We start from the raw sequence: 18,638 nt of genomic DNA, 5'->3' as shown, positions 1-18,638 counted from the left end.
TTTGGGCCTTGCAAAATTGTAGGTGCTGTGGATATTCAGAGATAATTAAGTTATGGTCCAAATATTAAGGAATTCCCAAACTGGTAGAGAGGACTGCCGAGTACTCAAAGAATCAGAATAGAATAACAGTAAACATGGGGTGTGAGGAGTGCAGAGGAGTGTATCAAACCCTTTGCCTGTAGTTAGAGGACTGGGGAGACAACCCAGAGACAATGAAAAAGAGCAGAGTCCGTAAAATGGACATAATTTTCCCAGGAGACAAGGGAAGAAAAGGACATTTAAGGCAGAAAGAACAGCACACGGAAAGAAATGGAATGCTGAATAGGTTTGGTGCATTCCAGAAACAGCTTGCCGGATTTAGAGTGTAGGCAGGGGGGGCCGTGTAATTCACCAACAAGACCAGGTTGATATTTTGTGAGTGAAAGGGGGTGCTTTTCATAATTACTCTGGGATAACACGAGCAAACAGGCACTGTCCTAGGTAAACTAGGATGTTTGGTCACCCCAAGTGAGGAGGCCACAGACTGGAAATGGTTTAGGAATCACATTGACTTGGATTTGAATCAAGACTTGGATGGTCAGAGGCAGAGCAGCAGTGTTCAGCCAGTTACTAGCTGACTGTGCCTTAATTCCTCATCTGTAAAATGGAAATTAATAATTCCTTCCTTGTAGGTTTGTGTGAATGAGGCAACACATATAATTCAACTAGTACAATACTGGTCTATAGTGGGTGTCCAATAAGTATGGTTTCCCTGTGTCTACTCTACTCCCACCATGGTCCAAAAAAATGAGATGAGGCTGGAGGATTAGACGAGATTACCATAGATCTTTTGTATTATGCTAAGGAGTTTGGATTTCAACCTGAAAAAAATAATTAAGCAGAATTATAATTAAGTACAGGCTCCTCTGTGCTTTAGAAATATGAGTCTGGCAGCAGCATTTAAAGTTTATATCAGGACTTCCCTGGTGGCGCAGTGGTTAAGAATCTGTCTGCCAATGCAGGGGACACGGGTTTGAGCCCTGGTCTGGGAAGATCCCACGTGCCGCGGAGCAGCTAAGCCCGTGCACCACAACTACTGAGCCTGTGCTCTAGAGCCCACGAGCCACAACTACTGAACCCATGTGCCACAACTACTGAAGCCCACATGCCTAGAGCCTGTGCTCAGCAACAAGATAAGCCACCACAATGAGAAGCCTGTGCACCACCACGAAGAGTAGCCCCAGCTCACCACAACTAGAGACAGTTCATGTGCAGCAACAAAGACCCAACGCAGCCAACAATAAATTAATAAATTAAAAAATATAATAAAATGTATATCAGCATTGAGTCGTATCCAGGAGCTCCTGGTGACCCCTGGCACCAGAAAGCCTGAAGATCCTCATCTTTCTGAATGGGACTCATCCTTTTCTGACATTAGAAAATGGGGGTAGGGGGGAGCTATCAGTCTTTTGGAGTGGAGACAAGCCACAGAGGGTGATTTAGAATGGGAAATTCTGACAACTCCCTAGGAATCGGGCTCTCAAAGAGTGGTCCCAGATTAGCAGCATCTGGGAACTTGAATATGTTAGAATTATAAATTCTCAGCCCTAAGTAGACCTACTGAATCAGAAACTCTAAGGATGAGGGTCCAAAAATCTGTGTTTTAACCAGTCTGCTAAAAGATTCTGATATACACCAAAGTTTGATAACCACTGCACTAATTCAGAAGTATCCTGCAGAGCTAAAAATCAAGTGGCAGATCAACATTAGTGAATCAGAGAATAGGAATGAATATGTCATCAAACTAAGGGAGAAACAAGTAGTCATTAAAGTCAAAGTATAAAGTGAGGGACTTGGAGTGCCAGGGAGGTGAGAAGGAACCCCTAAGTAAGAAAATAAGCAGTTAACAATGTCTTTGGAAAACACCTGAGATAGTTATTGTAGCCTCTTTCAGTTTCCTACGGCTGCCCTAACAAAGCACCTAACTGGGTGGTTTAAACAACAGAAATTTGTTCTCTTATACTTTTGGAGGCTAGAAGGTCAGATATCAAGACTTCAACAGGGCCAGGCTCCTCTGGGGTTCTAGGTAGAGTCCTTCCTTGCCTTTTAGTAGCTTCTGGTGGACATCCATCCATCGTGTGCCTTGACTTGTAGCTGCAACGCCCCAACTTTGCCTCTATCATCACATGTTCTTCTCCCTGTGTGTCTCTCCCTCTGTGTCTCTTCTTCTAAGGATACCAGTCATATTGTATTAGGGCCCACCTTAATGACTTCATCTTAACTAATTACATCTGCAACATCCCTATTTCCAAATAAGATCACATTCTGGAGTACTGGGGGTTCAGACTTCAAAACGATCTCATTCCTAGGTACTGCAGATTAAGACTTCGACATATTTGGGGAGCAGAGTGGGGGACATAAATCAACCTATAACATAGCTCATCATCGGCTCTTCTACAGCTGACACTGCCTAGTTTGGGTTTCCCCAGAAATAAATCCTGAAACAGAGATTCGTTTCTAAATAGTTTATTTGGTAGGTGATCCCAGAAAACACCCTAGGGAAGTAGGAAAGTGGAACAAAGCAGGGAAGGCATTCAGTAAAGGGTATGGGCAACCAGAGCTCAATCCACTAGAGAACACTGGGAAAAGTGTAGAACCCATGCCTCAGAGGGGGCTCAGGTTGCATGGTCTTGGATGAGGGCTACTCAGGAGGACCATTAATTCTTAGGCATTCCCAGTCTTCTTCCAGCCGCGAAGGAACAGCCCTCGCTGGTCAGGAAAGCCCTCAAGTGAAGACATGCTGGCAGCGGTATGTCAGGCCAATATGCATAGAAATGGTCGAGACTGAGGACATGGGTACCAGAGGCATCTGCCGTTAGTGGGAGGGCTGGCTTTAAGGGGGAAGAAGGAAATAAATAAATACAAACCCTATGTACAAGTCAGTAAATTGTGTCAGGAGGTCTATACAGTATGAAATGGCCAATTTGATTTTTTAAAATTTCTCACTCAGTTTAGTTGATTTATTTTACTCTAGTCTAAAGCTTTCTGGCCACTGAAATGTTAAAAAAAAGTTCTTATATTACCTGATTTTAATTGTTGTAAAATTACTGATGAGGCTATTTGGAGTTTTCAAGAGACTTTGTTTTTCCAAGTTTGTGAGAAATGAAAAATAAAAAGAAATTCTGACAGCTCCCTGATACCACAGAAGGACAAACAGGAAAGAGAGAATCTAAATAACCTGTCCATGGTCACTTAATATTGTGTAGAAAGAACTGGAAAAAGCATTTCCTGTCTTGGCCTCTTCTCTGCTTCTTTAGCTACTCAGCTGTGTCTCACTTACTAGAAGACTAACATAAACCAAATAGTTATATGTTGCTCGTTCTAAAAAAGCATGGTGGATTTCTTAGTATTAAGGTTTAATTTTAAGGTAGATACCCTGCATTTTCACATGGGTAGAGCTTAACGCCACCTGTATCTTATTTTAAAAAAAAGGAAACAGGCTCAGAGAGTTTTCTGGCTTCAAGTCATGCAGCAAGTTTTTGATAGAATCAGAATTACAATCCAAGCTTGTTTTCCTCTTATTTGTGTTCTTTTTACACAAATACAACTATTTTCTGGTTATTTAAGAGAAATGTATACAATGTGATCTCACCACAAAGATTGCTATGAAAAAATATATTTTACTGGCTATTGAGGCACACCAACATAATTTGACCTTTTCATGTTTAAAACTGTGTGCCAAGAAAGTTGGCAAAGCTCAAAAAAAATGGTTTTTCCCCCTTTACATATTGTGTTTTGTGATGCACAGACTTTGCATGCAGAATGGTGTTCCTTTCTGTATGTAATATAGTAATATAAAATACAGTGTGGTTAAACCACTATAACTTTAGGATGATAGTCTAATTAAAGTTACGTGTAAAGAAGTTTTGCCAACAAAGAATAATTTTCAACACCAGACTAGGTGGGTGGTCCTAGAATAGTCAAGGGAAAAAAGAGAATCCAGTTATTACTTTCTCAACATCATATTTAATGGGGAATCATGCTTTATAGCCTCATAATTTATAATTGTCTCATGCAAAAAAATGAAAATTATATCTGTGAGAAAATTTTAGCAAAGTTATGAAATAGCTGTGAATTTTATATTTTCTTTTGGCAAAAATTAGATCTAGAAGGAAGATTTTGTATGAATTATTTCTTTGGATTCTTATAGACATGATTTCAAATCCTATCTCCTACTTATTCATAGAATGGACATTTTATTTACTCAACCTGTTTTGTCGTCTGTAAAGTATTTTCAAACTTTTATTCCCATCTACTAATGTAATGCCTGACATACATTAAGTGTAAAGAGGCTTTTTCTAAATAAAACTACTTTAAAGGATTATAGTTAAGATAAATGACAGTCTGATATATTAAGTAGACACTCAATAAAAAATATTTTTGTCCAGTCATGGTATGTGGTCTTTGTGCTATATCATGACATGTGTTAGAAGTATAGAAAGACAGAGACTTTGGAGTTGGACAGAGTGAGATTTATAAATACCAAATGTGCTATTTACCAACCTGATGACCATGGATATGTTACTTAACCTCTCACGACTTCAGTTGCTTCTTCTCTAAGATAAAGAATGGGAACAACCAGCCTTCAGTGTTGAGAATCAAATCAGTTTATGAATACATGAAAAAACTTTAGTTTTTTCATCTCTAAAATAGGAATCCTATTCATTACTTATCCTAAAATGTTGTTATGAAGGCCAACTTACATAATGTATTTGAAAGTAGATTTTTTTAAAAATTTGCTAAGTATTATATAAATGTTAATTTTTGTTGTCATTAAAATTACTAAATAGGATCTTAATATCATTAAAATTGTTAAAATTAAAAGATAATTTAAAATATTATAATTTCTTTCTGCTGAATAATAATTTATCCTAGAAAGTATTTGCTTAACTCCCAAACTTAATCAAATCATGCAGTTGTTGAATATTATAAATCATGACCTAGTGTCTTGTTTTTTCTTTTTTTTTTTTGCTGTGCCACATGGCCTGTGGGATCTTAGTTCCCCAACCAGGGATTGAACCCCGGGCCCTCTGCAGTGAGAGTGTAGGGTCCTAACCCCTGGACTGCCAAGGCATTCCCGTGACCCAGTATTTTTAAAAACTTATTTGTGAATATTTAAATTTTTAGCAAACCAAATCTATCTGCTAATGATTATTAATATTACAAATTTATTTTCATTTTTAAAATGATTTGTTACAGACTTCCTTTAATCACTCACTCCTACTCTATGTTAAATATGTGATTTAATCAGTAATTCCATTTTACATGAATTTTTAGGATCTCGCTGCTTTTTGAAATCATGATAGCATAAAATGTTTTCCTGTAATTAAAATGAAAAAATTAGAAATATTGATGAATTCCTGTGGCTGAAGCCCCACAGGTAATCACTGAGTTGCAAAGTCTGCCCTGATGAAGCTTATATACAAAGTAAGGTAGAAGAGAGATGGGACTGTTGATGTCAGTGAAATATCTGTGGAGGAACTGGTACCCAAGTGAGATACTGAAGGCAAAGAGGATGAGAAAGGAGAGGGTAATGGCCTGTGTAAAGAGGGAGAACTGGGGTGACCAGGCATTTTCAGAGACTCAGACCGTGGTGATGAGAAGAAATAGGAAATCAGTTGCTTGTGGGGGTCACTGTTTCCCAGGCTTAGGAGGGAGTGAACAGACATTGAGGGTTTTTAGCAAAAGAGTTGCCAACTAAAAGTGAAGTTCTGGGGGATTAACTTGTCAGTGAAGTCTTGAGCTCAATAGAGCGGAGAAAGACAGAAAAACTTCTCAGAAGAATATCAACAGTTTGGGTATGACGAGTATAATGGCAGTCATGGATAAAAGATTAGGAAGTGAGTTATTACGAAAAATTAAAAACAGATTGTACTTGTCAGCTGATCCAACTGGAATACAGGGAAGTCAGAAAGGGAAGGAGTTTGAATTTTCTTTTTTGGGGTCAGGGGAGGGACTCGTGGATGGTATGGTCCACTCAGGTATAGAAATGTCTTTAATCTGATGTGGCATCCAATTAGACTAGTTTTGTAGAAGACGAGGGCTGGAGTATTGAGAGTGGCCTAGTTCTATGAAGAAGAAAGTGTGGGCTTGTATAACTAACCCTGGTCTCAGATGCAGAGCTCAGGACATAGACTTGTGTGCCATAAATCTTCCATTGCTATTGTAGTTCCATTGTATCGAAGACTTTTCTCTAAGAGGCCCTTTTGTTCAAATTATCCGGTAAACTTTCTAGTTATGAAAGTCGTTTCAACCTTCACACTGTCAACCAACATACTTACATTCCGTTAAGTTCAACACCAAGAAAAGCTGTAGGTTTTCACATTTATTGTAATGGAATGTTCTTTGCAAAGCTTTAGCTTTGGCCACTTAAATGTCAACATTGTTAACAATACTGTCTCTAAATTAGATACCTACAGGAAAGCTCTTTTAGTTGAAAGACTTTGCATGTTATAATGTTCCTATACTTGAATGTATTAGTAATAAGAGGTAGATTCCAAAGTATATGTGCTTCTAGCCCACTATTCTAATCAGCTGGGTTTAAATTCAGTTTTGTACTTAAAAACTTTATGATTGGTTAGGAAAATCACCTCAAAAATGAACACATCCAAAGAGAATCTTAGAATTTTAGGCATTTAAAATATCTTTCATTAATCTTGGAATTGATTTTAATAAAAACACTGCTTGAGATAATTCTTTATGTTAAAAACATTCAGCTATCTCCAGCCACTGTCAGTTTAGCAAGGGATCAGGATTTCTCCTTCCCTGCCAAAAATGGAGCTCTGGGTTTGTGGCTTTTTCCTGATATGATCCTGTTGTGTCTCTTTCTTGGGGCCATGTGTTTGTGTGATGGAAGATAATTGAGAATATAGGCTCCTTTCTTCCTTCTGCTTTACACAAGTCACATATCATGCTCCCACGCTCATCTCCATTAGTCTTCCTGGTTTCCTCCAGTTCTTGGGTCACTGAGAAAGGTACCTCCTAACAGTTGGTATGTTCCCTTTTCAGACGTCCAAAACCTACTAGACAGTAGGCACGGTTCTTCTAACTATTGAATTTCTTTTTTTTAAATTATTTTTAATATTTGTTTATTTATTTGGCTGCACTGGGTCCTAGTTGCGGCACACAGGATTTAGTTCCCTGACCAGGGATCGAACCTGGGCCCCCGGCATTGGGAGAGCAGAGTCTTAACCACTGGACCACCAGGGAAGTTCCTAACTATTGAATTTCTTAAAAACAAAACAAAACAAAAGCAAAAAAACACTTCTACCTTTCTTTGTCATCAAGCTAGAAAGGGCCAAGAAAAATTTGTATTCTCAAAGTCACATCCTTTAAAATTATGATTTTTTTAAGTTATATACCTCCTCGAATAGCAGGAAGTTTACATTTATAGATCCTAGTATTATTGTTATCCCAATGCCAGAATCGTAATAAACATTTGTACATCTAAAACCTAATATATTTTAATTGTTCCGGCATTAGTCAGAATAGGATTTCTCACCAGTGCTCACACAAACTAAATAAAAATAATCAATGGTTGCTGATTTTCTTCCTTTTTACACACTTGGACACACTTTAAAACACATAGTTGAAGTAGAATCTCTGGTGATTTAAAGTTTACGTGTGGGGCTTCCCTGGTGGCGCAGTGGTTGAGAATCCGCCTGCCGATGCAGGGGACACGGGTTCGTGCCCCGGTCCGGGAAGATCCCACATGCCGCGGAGCGGCTGGGCCCGTGAGCCGTGGCCGCTGAGCCCGTGCGTCCGGAGCCTGTGCTCCGAAAGTTTACGTGTAACAAAAAACTACCTACATCTCTACTATCTACATATCTATTTCTACATATCTGAATATACATATACATTGACCTATATCCATATCTATATATTATATATGTGTGTGTATGCATGTGTGTCCACACATATCACATTTATTTATTTTTTTATATCTTAAAATTTGCTCTTTATTTTTATCCAAGTTATACATGCACACATATCACATTTAGCAGCACTGAATTTATTCTTCCAGTCTTCCCAATGTTCAGGCAGCAACATATTTTTAAGATTGGATAATTATGGTTTTCTTAATACGAAAACAACCTTCAACTGGAGTTTAAAATTGGAGTTACATCTAGAGTCTTCATTGATCTCTCCTTTTTAATTATGGTAAAATGTAAATTGAAAAATAAGGACTGAATATTTCATCCTGTCATATTTCACATGGCCTCAAGAGTGTGTGTGCAGAGTTGGTATAGGAACGTTGATAAGTAAGTGCCAAGGATTAGCCAATAGCTTGTCCACTTGCTAATGTAAAGCATCTGCTCGGTTGCAAACCTTCCGGGACGTCAAGGCTCACGGGCAGGCTTGGAGGTGGAATTCCTGCAGGAGCCGCCTGACCCAGGCTGCAGACGAACTCTTCTTGCAGAGGGGCCTTACTTTCCCAATAGACATGCTTTGAAGCTTATCCAAAAATGAGTCCAATTGAGCAATATTGACCTAAACAATTATTTTTAACAATAATACTTGTAAGAAGTTTTCAATCTAAAAATGACGTGTAAAGTAGAAATCTGCATTCTTATTCTCCTCAAGCATTCGCACTCACTCCTGGCTTCAACAAGGAAGAAACAGGAACTGCTCAGTGTATCACTGTATATTGGGGCAGCCAGCCCCCAAAAGCAGTTGCTGAACTCAGTCTCAAATTAAATTGATAGGACGTTTTTCCTAAAGTACCTGCTTTATCGCTCAAGATTTCACCCATGTGAGTGAGATCACTCTCATGATTGAAGTCCTTCCCTTTCACTTTTTAACTGGAGAAGCTCTGCAGGAATTTTCACTAGCCCCAAAAGGTTTGCAGTTTTTCAGCACAAGGCTACAGGATGTCTCCTCCTCCACCACCTCTACTAATCACTGTTATTTTCAAGCTATTGTAAATTGAGCACAGCATCCTTTATTCAGGAAAGCTCTCCTGGCTTGTGTCACTTCAGCCACATTGTTCTCTCTGGCAGGTAAGACTAATCCTATAGCTTTTTAACTTCAAACCTAAAAGAGGAAAGCAGCATAGCCAAGACACACGTGAATATCGTTCATCTAAGTCAAAGGGCTATGTTGCCATTAGTGTAATCCAGTCATGAGTGCTACCTCGAATTCCTGGCCTTCCCTTCTATTTAGAATGATTGCTATTTTCACACGCTAACACTCTGTGCCAAAATGCAGCCTGGGACTGGCCCTCTGACAAAATCGTGGAGAAGTTGTAATTATTGCTTAGTTAGGTGTCTGCTCCATTAGACCTACGTGAGTCACTTTTGTTCTTTTCTTTTTTTTTTTTGTCACAAGCCTCCTATCCCTTTAGATTCCTTTTCTCTGTGTAAAGGGTGAAGTCTCTGTAGACTGTTCCCACAGTGTCCTCAGTCCAATAGGTTACAAAGGTACTAAAACACTAAATAGAAGTGGTACCCTTGGGAAAATCCATTTCTTCTGAGCTTGTTCCTGTTCCAGTGAATGAGGACTTCTTTGAGGTTACAGATATGTTTAGCAACATCTCCATACACATGATTACAGGTTATTTCATTCAGACTCCAAGGAGAAAGGCTTCCTATCCTGGACATGCTTGAGGTGATGAATACACTCTTTTGGAACAAGGAAGCCTTATTTAAAGAACTCTTTGTATTTTGCTGAGTGCCCTAATGAGCTATCCAGGGTGGCACATCAACGTGGGAGCAGGCAGAGAAGGCCTGTTACCTTCTTTTCATTAGTCCTGCTCTCCTTTGTAGCTCTGCTTGTTGTTGTCTCACAGGACTTCTCATTCCCCTGACTGAACAGAAGAAAAAACATGACTTTCATTTTATGGCCCAAACCACCAAAACCATCAGCTTTTATATATGGCACACAGGATATAAGAACCTGATCTCTTGCCTCTCGGCCTATATGAGAGAGTCTCTCCTGGTAGGGATTTTGCTGCTTCAAAGATGGATGCAGAAAATACCAATCTGAAAGCTTGAGGGATATGCTTGTTTGTTACGTTCACCATATTTAATGATCCTCAAACCACGGGGTGAATCAATTCAGATACAGTCAGTCAGGATGGATCTATATAAAGAAAGTGAATCATTAAGATACTTATCCAGGTAACTTGGGCCCAGTGCATATTTCAAGAGTAACTGTTTGGACTTTGCATTATTCAGATAATGCCTCGATTCTTCATTTCATGTAATACTTGTAGACTTGCCCTTAATGAGAATGTTTTCTTATCCTAATAGTCATGGACTTGAATTCACACTGCAGTTCGTTTATTTGAGACAAAATTTATAATTACACATCTACAAATTCGTCATATTTTAGTAACATAGAGCCTGTGGAGAAATAAAAGCCAAAATTCAATCCACTTTCAGATAAAGGTGAAATAAGTTTCTTGCTTAAAATATGCAGATATTTAAGGCCAGATGTAAGATTTCCCACATGATTTATGTTGATCTTTGCCTTGAGTCTCCATTTTCCTTTGTATGTGTAAAAACCTAAACTGTACACTGGCATGTTACTCAGAAACACTGCTACATCTACAGAGATCCAAGAAATAGACATTTAGACCACACGAGTATAGATAATTTATTTTTGCAGAGTGTGATTTTTGCCAAAATATGAAACACCTCATGGTTGATTTGATTACAAGAAAAAGAAGTAAGCGTGTCACACTATTTCATTCAGCTGGTAGCCACAGACAGATGTAGGCAATTCAATGTGGAGAGCATCCTCAGCCCTTGAATATAATTTTACTCAAGGAGCTGAGAAGCTCAGTGACTTTTTATGGCATTTAGCTATACCTTCATTTTTTGTGTGCTTGCCCTGCCTATTTAATACTTTTCCTTTTGAATGACAGGCTGAAAACTTTTGGCAGAGAATATAAACAAATTAGAAAAGTTGTGCACAGGCGAACTCAAAACCTCAAAACACCATTCTCATAGTTCTAGAAAAAAACTGTAATTCTTACCTCAAAATTAGTCAGTCAGTGTAAATTACAGGATGTATTATAACATACACCTCAAACCTGTACCTTTTGAGGCAAGAACACAAAAGCCTTGTTTCCTCCCACCCATCAGCAGCCCCTCAAACGCTTTGGCATTCCGTTCTATTTGTTTTTTGTTGCAATCTCAGTTAGAATGAAACCCTTGTGAATGAGGGTAGGCTGCCACTACCTGAGCCCAGATCAGTTTGCCTGGAGTTGGTGTGCAGGAATGTATCATGCAAGATCAAATACCACAGGTAGCTGACACATTCTGTGCTAGTCCCTAGCAACTATGTGTCCACTGTATAAAACTTGAGCTAGTAATTTAAACCTCTGTACTTAAAAAGGCAGCTCCCAAAGCAAATGAAAATGGTGTTTGAGGGTGAAGTGATAGGAGCCCTACCAAAATAGGCGATGAAATCCCAAATCCCGTTGTGTATTCCTGTGTTTGTGACCAACGTGCTAATTACAGTAAAGAATTAACAGGGAGAAAATGGAAGATTCAGAGCTCTGAGTGAGGCCTGATTGTGTTTACAAGGATAAAGAGACATGAGATGGGAGAAGAGAAACAATGGGTAAAAACTTCTCCATTTAGTCTTGATAATTAGTTAAGAAACATTTAAATTAATAACACAATCTGAGTAATGCAGCATGTGTGGCATATATCACATTTTAAATTAATTCTTGAAATAGTTACTGGTGTCCTACTTTATTTCACTTTTGATAAATTAGCTTATAGTCACTTTTTGATGTGTGTCCCATAAAGTAAAAATTAGTATCTCATCTGCTATTAACTACTCTTCTTGTAGCAAACTAATGTTAACATATATAAAGGGGAAGATTTAAAATAGATATTGAAAGTTGACCCTATTAATTTATAGTTTTAACAATGGCATTTGAGGGGAAGAAAGGGGGAACAACTTATTAGCTCTCTCATATAGCTCTTTAGCAGAAAATCCCCTTGATTGTCCATGTTCGATATAAAATTGGTCACTTGCCTTCCTTATTCTTCATTGATATGATATAATAGTCATCTCTGGTATTTTGGAACTTGGAGAAAAGGCCTGAAATTACAGGACTGCCTTAAATGGCTAGCTTTTGTACTAGAATTGTGCAAAAAATTTACAGTCTGCTGATTACACTATTAGGGAGCTGCAGCCTCATTGACCTGATGTCATAGTTACCTTTGGAATCCTTAATGTCTCAAGGTAGACTTTCACATGATCAAGGGTTGTGCTTCTAAAAATTCTCTAATCTGATTTTGTCTGGATCTATGTGTGTATACGCATGTGTGTGTGCATGCATGTATTTAAGTTTGAGGAATTAGGAAAAAACACTTTTGTGTGACCCACTTTTAAAAGCTGTGATCTTTCGGCCTAGTAGTGAATCCAGCTACTTTTCTTTGTGTTTATTTTTTTATTTTGTATGCTTTCCCATCAAAAGATGCAACCAAATCAAGAATAGGTAACAACTGTAGAGGACCCAGTATAAACTAAATAGTGATCATACATAAAGCTCAGACAAATGATCTAGGCACAATCAAGTGAATTTAAGAAGCAGTTGGGGGCTTCCCTGATGGCTCAGTGGTTGAGAATCCGCTTGCCAACTCAGGGGACACGGGTTCGTGCCCCAGTCTGGGAGGATCCCACATGCCGCGGAGCGGCTGGGCCCGTGAGCCATGGCTGCTGAGCCTGCGCGTCCGGAGCCTGTGCTCCGCGACCGGAGAGGCCACAACAGTGAGAGGCCCGCGTACTGCAAAAAAAAAAAAAAAAAAAAGTAGCTGGAAGAATCATCAGCTTTATTTCTAAGTTTTCTAATTTTTGTCCCTAAAGGAAAGTGTTACAACTCAAGAGTATATAAGCACATTTTCATTAAATTGGTGGAAAAAAATCGGAAATGTTTCTTTTGATTTACAGCTGTCATCAGTGCCTGCATGTTCATGAGTACGTTCTTTTAAAAATATTTCTTTAAGGACTAGTTAATTATGTCTCACGTCCCCACACCCAGCTCCCCATCTTTGCATTAATTTGTCCATTCTAACAATATATATGTATGTTTTAATCATATATGTTTAACCTACTCAGCCTTTTTTAAAGGACATATTTATGCATCAGAAAACCAAATAATTCCACTTTGTTCTGACAGAACAACTTACATTTCATTCAAGTGTCTCTTTTTTCGGTGATATTCTTAGCAAGGGATTTTATTTACTAAATGACATTTCTGCTAACCTGGAGAGGAAGATCTCCATCCTTCAAATACTGTTATTACCCAGCTTTAAAAAGACTTGATTGTACCATATTAGGGAAACAGTGTCAGATTTTCCATCAAACTTTCTCCCACTGTAATAACTGAGCATAAAAATGATCTTCCAGTGATGAAATGACTACAAAGCAAATTAATGCAATCAAGTCTTTAGTAACAACTCTGTCCATATCTGTTAAATATTTTCAAACTATTCTAAAAAAACACACCCAGAAGGCAAACTAACAGTGAATAGAAACAAAATGGTCAGCAGCGTGTGTCGCATGTTATTTGAATGGAAAGTAATTTATCGCGTCTGAAATAAAAGCTGTTTATTCTTGTGTTTCACTGTCTGTAACAATCTTTACCATTTATCTGTGAAAAAGTGAGAAACTGTACCATTATTAGCATATGAATACTTGACACATCAAATTGGCTGTACAATAACAGAAGGACATTTGCTATTGGTGTATGCACACAGACAAAGCAGCCATTTTGAAAAAAATGAAATGGGTGTGTGGTTTAACCCTTTCCTTATCTTTTAGGTTTCCCACTCCTGATTTTGACCGGAACAGTTTGGCAGTTAGGATCAGAATATTTTTGTAACAAAAAAAGAAATCAGGGGCCATTATGCTTATGATAATTATATTGATACATTCACTCTACTAGAAAAATAGAAGCAGAATGACAATAAAGGAGTTTGTGTGAGTGTGTGCGTGTACATGCATGCGCAGGGTAGGGGGAGGGAGTGGAGCCTGGCAGTGAGTAGACGGTACAGAAATGAAACAATGCCCACGTACAGTTTTATTTCATGGCAACAACATAGTGGGCCTTGGGTCAGATGTGTGAAACTATTTCTCAAAGAAGCTGCATACATAATTGAGGCCCTCGAAGGGTTCCCAGTTGAAGTTGCCAGGCTACATTCATTTCAAAAGCAGAGCCATTTGTTATCAAATTTAAATTAACTCTCTGTACACTGAACTTGAATTTTAGGGCCCTGGTTACTCACAATTCTTGAAATAGTTGAAAAAGGAGGAAATGTATCTGGAGAATGGAAATAAGATAGTCCCCACAAGGAACTGCAGTGATTCATTCCTATGTAGGCCTGCAGCATAACAGTCTTTTACAGATTAAATTGAGAAAGATCTATTTGGAATGACTAGAAACAAATCTGAATTTTCCCATGTGATTTTTGTAGATCCAGATTTATTGCAAAATCTTTTCATTTGTACATCTGTATTTCAACTACATTTTTACCTTCATCAAGGGTACTAACTACATTCCCTCCCCCGATTAATTACCCTTTGCTGTGAAACTTAGAGAAAGACAATTTATAAAGTTGTACAATAGTTATACTATTTTAATCTAATATGTCAATTTCAGTTCTTCACTGTAATTGGAATACAGATTTTTTTTCCTAATCTGCATTGCTTTATGCATTATTTTAAGTAAAGTTTATGTAACTCACTAGATAATTTTTTTGGTAACTTTGGCAAGTGTAGATCCATCATTCAAACAAACAAACAAACAGAAAAAAACAAACCTAGTGGAATGTGTAAAATGTCTTGTGTTGGGACCTCTCTACAACTACATAGAGGAGAAACTTTCTCAGAAAAGAATGGTGTGCATGTTTTTTCACAGGATGCACACGGACATAATTGCACGTAATTCTCTGTGTCTGGTAAAAGTATTTAAAGTTGAAGCTATCTCGATTACCAGAATTTTTTCAGCACATGTAAGTTGCAAAAGTTAATTAAAGGACGGACTTTTATTCCTAAATTTAATACACAAAACTAAATAGTCCATTCTGAATAATCCATGTATTTTCCCTCTCTTTTGAAAAACAAATTTAAAGGTTTTCATCACCATTCCTTCATCCTTATAAGATACTGATTTGCTATAATCAAGCAAACGTGTTTTCATTGTTGTAATGAAATTTTAACTTTCTAGTCTGAAATGCATAGTAAACTTTGCTTTTAAGGAACTATAAAGCAAACAAACAAACAAAAAACAAAGCAAAGCAAAAAAAAAAAAACCCCACACAAACATGAAATATTATTAAAGGCTGTGATGTTAAGTGTAATCTTCCAAATATCTATTGAAAGACCCCCATAGAACATGAAGAACATTTATTGTTCTCTTTAGAAATAATTAGTACTTGTGAAGTACTATTATAGCCGTAGAAAACAGGAACTGATAATTCTAATGGCAATTTCTGTTAATGATACAAGAAAAATTGATTTGCAGTGTGAAAGTAGAGAAGAAAAAGATTTATGCAATTTAAAATTCCTCTAAAATTGCTGAATGAACACATAGAAATGGCTATTAATCTAACTTCCTTTTCTTCTACTAGTATGTGTTATAGTAAAACCACAAACCATTTGCTTATTTAAAGCTCTCTACAGCTAACAATGCTATAAGGTTAGTATGTCCTCCCAAGTGCTTTTGAGAATCTTGTTTACTTACTGGTGGAAGTGATGTCCCATACTTGTGAATCCTTGACAACATCAGAACATGGTGGAGAGTGCTAGATCTTCCTTCCTTCCTTCCCTTTTTTTTTTTTTTTTTTTTTGGCAAGACACCAAATCTTATTAAATAGTAAAAGCTTTTCAAAAGATGAAACATAAACTTGATGGGAATTTGTGTGCTTGTGGTGACACATTTCTGCTATTCCACAGCTATATCCCAGTTTATCTATTGACTGTAAAGAGGCTGAATGGTAGAAAAATTAGAATAGATAAAACTTTGTAAATTCTCTTAGATTTTTTTCATCATAGAAGTAATGTGATTTGGCTGTGCAAGATTGAATAATTAACAATATTAGTTTTATATCTAATACTTATATTAGACTTTTGTCCTTTTGAATGTTTCAAATTACTTTTCATATGTAAAATTGTTTTAAATAACTTATCTTTTCTAGGGGATTATCAATATATTTGATTATTAACATTTAGAAGCGATTTCCTACCAATGGTTTGTTCCCATTTATATCTTATATTTTTGTTAGAATATTTTAATTAATGTGCAGAATAGAAACTTTCAAAGAAGTATAAATTTTCCTTTTCAGACTTGTTTTTGCTTGCTAAAATGATGTTTTTATTATTCTGCAGAATTATTTTAAAATTTAGAGTTATTTCAGTGAATCTAAGTACTATGCAAGCTACCTCTTTATCCTCCCCTTTGATGGCTAGAATTACTGATTTGGTCCAGTAAGCTTATTTTGCATTTGAGGTTTTCTATTTTGGAATTTGTCAAAATATGCTAACTTTTTCTAAGTCCAAAATTAAAATTTAAACTCAAACGGTTATTAATGTTTGTTTTATTTGATAATTTTATCCCACATCATAGAAATAAAGTCAGAGATGACTTTCAATATCTTTGGAAATTACCTAGTAGTAGAAAACCGACTACAATATGACTGGAGATTTTCTTATTAACATTCACTGCAAACGGAAGAAATTAAGTTTTAAAAGGACAATGAAAAAAATTCCCATTTCCTTCCCCTTTCTCATCTTCTTCCTCTCTCACTCTCTCCCCATCTTTTACTTCTTTCTCAATCCGTTTCCTGCTTCTTTTCCTTCTCTGAGTCTCTTAAGCTAAGCCCATCAGCTCACATGCATCATGCTCTGGAGAAACTGTGGACACATATGGCAGGGAACTGGTTTGGTAAACATATGTCTTCTCAGGCATTAGATGTCTTGCCAGGAATGAGATATTCCATTTTGGGGAATGAGGGTGGGAAATGCTTAACCACCTACAGATGTTTTGCAGCAAAAGCGAAAGAATTGCAGTCAAAGAGCTGCAAAATGTGTAATTTGGAATTTTTCCAGGCTTCTTTTTTTAATAAGAAAAAAGTTAACAGCTTTCCTATTCATCTCTTTTGAGAAAATTTACAGTCGTTTCCCAGTTCTGCCCCATTCTGAAATAAGGACAAAAGGCTGAAACCGAAGCCGTCCATCTGCTTCATAACAGTAATGTTATAATGGGTGCTGTCCATTTTTATGCTATTGCTCATGTGTGCCCAGGGGACTGGAACTATTTAATTCACTGATTTCACAGCTCTGTTGTGTGTCACAAAAGGTTAAAAAAAAATCCAACACACTTTTTAGCACCCTGTTTACAAGGACTCCCTGTAAATCGAACTGAAGTAACAGATTCCCACCCTGCCCCCCATGCTAACCTCTATTTTTCCTCCTGATTTGGTGCATTCAGATAACAGGTAATAGATGGAACTCACACCACTAACTGGGCCTTTACCAAAAGTGGATATTTCAACTCTGCTGTGACTGTTACTTTCCAAAGCTCACAAATTCCAGGAGTAGATTTGAAAAGAAGGATGTTTGCCTTTAAGATCTCAGGATTAAACAACTCTGTTTTCCCAGAAGTCCAAGAATTAATGCTCTAGATTAGCAGAGAGTTGATGAAAATCCGCAGAGGAAGACTGACCCGGTCTATTCCTCTCCGCTGGGCAGGAGGCTGAGCAGGGCCACGCACAGCTGGTGTGAGCTGGTGTTTTGCCAATGCTGTAATGAATCCTCTGCTCTCGAGGGCATTTTCCTAGGGAGACAGAGGTAGCCAGGCAATACCCACTTGGGTCTAGTCTGTGGTCTTCTCAGAGCAGTGATGTGGAGTGTGGAACCTGGCACTATATTTGCCACCAGAGAGAGAAGGTGGACCTGGAGTCAAAGATGCTCCTCTCTCTTCCCACCAAAAAGAGCCTCCATGAGAATGTCTCAGGACATCATATCCTTCCTGCAGCCCACATGTCATAATATGGTTCTCTATTATTTCGGATAAACTATTAGCCATAGATAATGTGCTATCTTTGTGCAGTTATCACTTTCATTTTTATAACATTAATCCAACTCACATCCAACTATGTTGGCTATAAAAATACCTATATATTCCCTTGAAAACTAGTTCATGAGTGAACAAGTGTAAAGAGGAGTGGGGATCTCTTCATATGCCACTTTAAGAAATATGAGTGTTGGGCTTCCCTGGTGGTGCAGTGGTTGAGAGTCTGCCTACCGATGCAGGGGACACAGGTTCATGCCCCAGTCCGGGAAGATCCCACGTGCCGTGGAGTGGCTGGGCCCTTGAGCCATGGCCCCTGAGCCTGCGTGTCCAGAGCCTGTGCTCTGCAACGGGAGAGGCCACAACAGTGAGAGGCCCGCGTACCGCAAAAAACAAACAAAAAAATATGAGTGTTAAAAAGTCAAACATTTTCATTTCTTTTTTAGGTAATGATAGGAAATATTTATTTTGTGTTCATAGGTTACGTGAAGCTATTGGGTGCTGCAGGCATTGGGAAAATATAAATTAGAAATGCTCTCTGACCTTAGAAAAATTCCATAAATTAGTA

This window comes from Kogia breviceps, chromosome 4, assembly GCF_026419965.1.
Source record: "Kogia breviceps isolate mKogBre1 chromosome 4, mKogBre1 haplotype 1, whole genome shotgun sequence".
Lineage (NCBI taxonomy): Eukaryota > Metazoa > Chordata > Mammalia > Artiodactyla > Physeteridae > Kogia > Kogia breviceps.
This window is presented reverse-complemented; position numbering follows the sequence as displayed.